This window comes from Pristiophorus japonicus, chromosome 3, assembly GCF_044704955.1.
Source record: "Pristiophorus japonicus isolate sPriJap1 chromosome 3, sPriJap1.hap1, whole genome shotgun sequence".
Taxonomy (NCBI): Eukaryota; Metazoa; Chordata; class Chondrichthyes; family Pristiophoridae; genus Pristiophorus; species Pristiophorus japonicus.
Window position 1 is genome coordinate 130,083,486 of NC_091979.1, and position 6,372 is coordinate 130,089,857.

The window sequence follows — 6,372 nt, forward strand, 5'->3', positions numbered from 1 at the left end:
AGTCAAAAAGGAAATACTTGGACAAGTATGGATTAATTAAGGAAAGTCAACACGGATTTGTTAAAGGCAAATCATGTTTAACGAACTTGATTGAGTTTTTTGATGAGGTAACAGAGAGGGCTGATGAGGGCATTGCAGTTGATATGGTGTAAATGGACTTTTAAAAGACATTTAATAATGTGCCAGCAAAGTTGACGCCCATGGAATAAAAGGGACGGTGGTAGCATGGATACGAAATTGGCTAAGTGATAGGAAACAGAGAGTAGTGGTGAACGGTTGCTTTTTGGACTGGAGGAAGGTATATAGTGGTGTTCCCCAGGGGTCTGTACTAGGACCACTGCTTTTCTTGCTATATATTCATGACTTGGACCTGGGTATACAGGGCACAATTTCAAAATTTGCAGATGACACAAAACTTGGAAGTATAGTGAACAGTGAGGAGGATAGTGATAGACTTCAAGAAGACATAGACAGGCTGATGGAATGGGCGGACACGTGGCAGATGAAATTTAAGAAATTTAAGAAATGTGCGAAGTGATACATTTTGGTAGGAAACATAGAAACATAGAAAAATAGGTGCAGGAGTAGGCCATTCGACCTTTCGAGCCTGCACCGCCATTCAATAAGATCATGGCTGATCATTCCTTCAGTACCCCTTTCCTGCTTTCTCTCCATACCCCTTGATCCCCTTAACTGTAAGAGCCATATCTAACTCCCTCTTGAATATATCCAGTGAACTGGCATCAACAACTCTCTGCGGCAGGGAATTCCACAGGTTAACAACTCTCTGAGTGAAGAAGTTTCTCCTCATCTCAGTCCTAAATGGCCTACCCCTTATTCTATGTCCCTTGGTTCTGGACTTCCCCAACATCGGGAACATTCTTCCCGCATCTAACCTGTCCAGTCCCGTCAGAATCTTATATGTTTCTATGAGATCCCCTCTCATCCTTCTAAACTCCAGTGAATAAAGGCCCAGTTGATCCAGTCTCTCCTCATATGACAGCCCAGCCATCCCTGAAATCAGAATGCGAGAGAGAGGTGAGAGAGAAAGAGAAGGCGAGAGAGAGAAGGTGAGCGAGAGAGGGAGAGAAGGCGAGAGAGAGGGAGAGAAGGCGAGAGAGAGAGGGAGAGAAGGCGAGATAGAGAGAGAGAGAGAGAGATGGCAACAGAGAAGGCGGGAGAGAGGAAGAATGAGGAGAGGCAATATAAACTAAAGGGTACAATTCTAAAAGGGGTGCATGAACAGAGAGACATGAGGGCACAAAAGCAAAATACTGCAGATGCTGGAATCTGAAATAAAAACAAAATGCTGGAAATCTCAACGGGTCAGGCAGCATCTCTGAAGAGAAACAGAGTTAAGGTTTCAGGTCGATGACCCTTCAACAGAACCTGGGGGTATACAAATCATTGAGGGTGGCAGGGCAGGTTGAGAAAGCGGTTAAAAAGGATACGGGATACTGAGCTTCATAAATAGAGGTATAGAGTACAAAAGCAAGAACGTTATGATGAACCTGTATAAAACACTGGTTCGGCATCAACTGGAGTATTGTGTCCAATTCTGGGCACTGCACTTTAGGAAGGATGAGCAGGCCTTAGAGAGCGTGCAGAAAAGATTTATAAGAATGACAAGAATGACCAGGAGATCCAGGAGCTAATAAGCCAGAAGAGTAAGGCATTTCTGAACTGAAAGCAGCAACTCAATTCGGGAGCAGCAAAGCAGCTCTACAGGCGGCTGAAGGCCGAGGTCCAACAAAAAACCCGCGAACTAAAGAATAGATAGTGGGTGGAGAAAGCACAGCAGATCCAGCAGCTGGACGACAACCACGATGTGCGAGGATTCTTCAGCGCAGTCAAGACGATCTACGACCCAAGCACCCAAGGCCCCACCCCACTGCTGGCCAAGAACAGAGAGGTACTTATTAAGGACACCAAGGCAGTCAGTACCCGCTGGAAGGAGCACTTCGAGGATCCCTTTAAGCGAGACTCTGCCCTCGACGCGAGTGTCTTCGACTCCATCGTGCAGCATGCTACCCGCCACCATCTCAGCAAAACCTATGTCTTGCACAAGGTAGAAAAGGCCATCCAGCAGCTCAAGGTATCAGGAGTGAATGGAATCCCCACTGAGGCACTAAAGTATGGCAGAGAGGCACTATTGGCATGAATACATGACCCCATCTCTCTTATCTGGAAGAAGGACAGCATGCCAGGAGATCTCAGAGATGCTGTAATTGTGACCATCTTCAAAAAGCAGACAAGTCCGACTGCGGTAACTCCAGAAGAAGCTCTCTGCTCTCGGCCACTGGGAAAGTCATCGCAAGAATCCTCCTCAATCGTCTTCTCCCTGTGGCTGAAGTGCTCCACCCAGAATCGCAATGCAGATTCCATCCACTAAGAGGTACAACGGGCATGATCTTCACCACGTGACAACTACAAGAGAAATGCAGCGAATAGCATCAACCCTTGTACATGGTCTTCTTGGACCTCACAAAGGCCTTTGACACTGTCAACCATGAGGGACTATGGAGCGTTCTCCTTCATTTCGGATGCCCCTAAAAGTTTGTCACCATCCTCCGCCTACTCCACGATGACATACAAGCCATGATCCTGACTAGCGGATCCACCACAGACCCAATCCACATCTGGACCGGGGTCAAGCAGGGCTGCGTCAACGCACCAACTCTCTTCTCAATCTTCCTTGCTGCAATGCTACATTTCACTCTCAAAAAGCTCCCCGCTGGAGTGGAACTAACCTATAGAACCAATGGGAAACTGTTCAACCTTCGCCGCCTCCAGGCTAGATCCATGGTCGTCCATTCCTCTGTCATCAAACTACAGTATGCGGATGATGCTTGTGTCTGCGCACATTCAGAGGCTGAACTCCAAATCATCGTCAACACCTTCACCGAGGCGTACAAAAGCATAGGCCTTAAGCTAAACATCTGTAAGACAAAGGTCCTCCACCAACCTGATCCCGCCGCACAGCACTGCCACCTTGTCATCAAAATCCACGGCATGGCCTTGGACAATGTGGACTGTTTTCCATACCTCGGGAACCGACTATCAACAAGGGCAGACATCGATGACGAGGTCCAATATTGCCTCCAGTGTGCCAGCGCAGCCTTCGGTCACATGAGGAAGAGAGCGTTTGAAGACCAGGACCTCAAATCTGGCACCAAGCTTATGGTCTACAGGGCAGTAGTGATACCCGCCCTCCTATAAGGCTCAAAGACGTGATACAGCAGACATCTCAAAGTGTTGGAAAAGTACCACCAGCGCTGCCTCCGGAAGATCCTGCAAATCCACTAGGAGGATAGACGCACCATCGTCAGTGTTCTCGCTCAGGCCAACATCCCCAGCATCGAAGCACTGACCACGCTCGACCAGCTCCATTGGGCAGGCCACATCGTGCGTCTGCCCAACACGAGACTGCCTAAGCAAGAGCTCGACTTGGAACTCCTACACGGCAAGTGAGTCCCAGGTGGGCAGAGGAAACATTTCAAGTACACCCTCAAAGCCTCCTTGATAAAGTGCAACACCCCACCGGCACCTGGGAATCCCTGGCCCAAGACCACCCTAAGTGGAGGAAGAGCATCCAGGAGGGCACTGAACACCTCAAGTCTTGTCGCCGAGAGCATGCAGAAATCAAGCGCAGACAGTGGAAGGAGCATGTGGCAAACCAGACTCTCCACCCACCCTTTCCTTCAACCACTGTCTGCCTCACCTGTGACAGAGATTATAATTCCCGCTTTGGACTGTACAGCCACTTTTAGAGTGGATACAAGTCTTCCTCGATTTCGAGGGACTGTGAAGATGATGATAATGAAACACATACATATTTTAGGCACTCTAAATATATCAGCGACTATAGGTTGCATCAGATTTTCTAGGCACATAAATGTATCTGTACTGAGTGAATTAGACCTGTAAATGTACAGAGCCATATCAAGAATAGTCCAACATTTCTAACAGAAATGAACAAAACATTGTAGTTTTACATGCAGTTGATAAATTACTTGTGCACAGAAATTCAATTCGGAGACAATTCAATCACATCTAAAGTTTTGTCTATATTAATAATGGTTATTGAAAACTTTTAAGGGCAGTTCAGAAGCCTAAACAGCCTTAACTGGGACCTGTGTTGAAATCTTGACCTCAATTGAAATCTCCACTCAAGGTTTTCTCCGAAGTGATACTGTTCATCTTAGTTACTGGATCACGGAGCGGGAGAAAAATCAGTTGGGCAAAAGTAATTGCTGCAAAAGATTTTCAAGTGTACAACCTCGCAGATTGGCAACAATCAATTGCGAGAGCATTCCATGAAGATATCCCCAAGCTTGACTGTCCCACTCCTGATCGGTGATGATAAATGTGCAGTACTAACTGAAGGACATGGGGCGAGAAAATCGTCAGGTTTGCACCCATTTAGCGCCATTGTGAAGCAGAAAAAGTAATTTTTTTGCCACTAAATGAGTCGCACAAAATTTAGCGTCTGGGTGGAAAATTTGGCAGCGGTTTTTTGCCGGCGCTAAAAATGATCATCCGCCTGTTTTTTTTAAACCATTTTTATGATGTAAATCGGCATGCAATGCTGCGCTATCGCCATTTTTAGCGTCAGCCAAAAACGGAGCAGAAGTTCATTGCATAAAAGGATTTGGAGGCGAGACTGCATTTTACACAATGAGCTTTATGTGAGTTCATAGTTTGTTTTTAAGGATATTTAAGGACATTTAAAAGAATGGGTGCTATAATATCTCTGCCGTTATTCCTGACTACTTTTTTTATGCAGCATCGAGCTGGAAGAAGTCTTATTCAAGAGCACTTTGAGTGTAATCGAAGAGCTCACAGATGTATGGGGAGGAGGCCTTACCCACCCAGCAGTTTACATGGAACAGCACTCATACCTGCAGCTATCTGAGGCACAGTGCGTTCGAAGGCTGTGCTTCCAAAAAGAGGTGGTCACAGAGATATGCCAGCTCATAAAGGCAGATCTACAGCCTACAAGCCCTGCCCATCGAGATGAAGCTGACTGTGGCACTTGCCTTCCATGCCTCCAGCTCCTTTCAGGCATCAGCAGGGGACATATGCTCCATCTCACAGCACGCTACACGTCGCTGCATTTGCCAGGTGGCTACTGCACTGTATGCATACAGAATGGACTTCACAAAGTTCCCAATAAGCAAGGAGGCACAGAATGAGAGGGCTGTAGGTTTTGCACGAATTGCTGGCTTCCCCAAGGTTCAGGCTACCATTGATTGTATGCACATCGCCCTGCGAGCACCTTTAGAGGATCCAGAGGTTTACCGAAACTGAAAGGGATTCCACTCCCTGAATGCACAGATCGTCTGCAACCATACTCAGCGCATCATGGCAGTCAATGCCCAATCCATGAGGCTTTCATCTTGCGTGAGAGCACTGTCTCATACCTGTTTGAGCGTCAGCTACAAGGCCAGAGCTGGATGCTGGGGGACAAAGATTATGGTCTCACCACCTGGCTCATGATCCCCTCTGGAACCCTCAAACACAAGCCGAGCATTGCTATGAAACATAAAAACATAGAAAATAGGTGCAGGAGTAGGCCAATTGGCCCTTCGAGCCTGCACCACTATTCAATAAGATCATGCTTGATCATGCATTTCAGTACCCCATTCCTGCTTTCCTTCCATATCCCTTGATCCCTTTAGCCGTGAGGGCCACATCTAACTCCCTTTTGAATATATCTAATGAACTGGCCCCAACAACTTTCTGTGGTAGAGAATTCCACCTGCCCAAAACTCTCTGAGTGAAGAAGTTTCTCCTCATCTCATTCCTAAATGGCTTATCCTTAAACTGTGACCCCTGGTTCTGGACTTTCCCAACATCAGGAACATTCTTGCTGCATCTAACCTGTCCAATCTCGTCAGAATTTTATATGTTTCTATGAGATCCCCTCTCATTCTTCTAAATTCCACTGAATACAAGCCTAGCCGATCCAGTCTTTCTTCATATGTCAGTCCTGCCATCCCAGGAATCAGTCTGGTGAACCTTCACTGCACTCCCTCAATAGCAAGAATGTCCTTCCTCAGATTAGGAGACCAAAACTGTACACAATATTACCAAGGTCCTGTACAACTGTAGTAAGACCTTCTTGATCCTAGACGCGAATCTTCTCTCTACGAAGGCCAACATGCCATTTGCCTTCTTCACCGCCTGCTGCACCTGCATGCCAACCTTCAATGACTGATGTACCATGACACTCAGGTCTCATTGCACCTCCCCCTTTACCAATCTGTCACCATTCAGATAATAATCAGCCTTCCTGTTTTTGCCACCAAAGTGGATAACCTCACTTTTATCCACATTATACCACATCTGCCATGTATTTGCCCATTCACC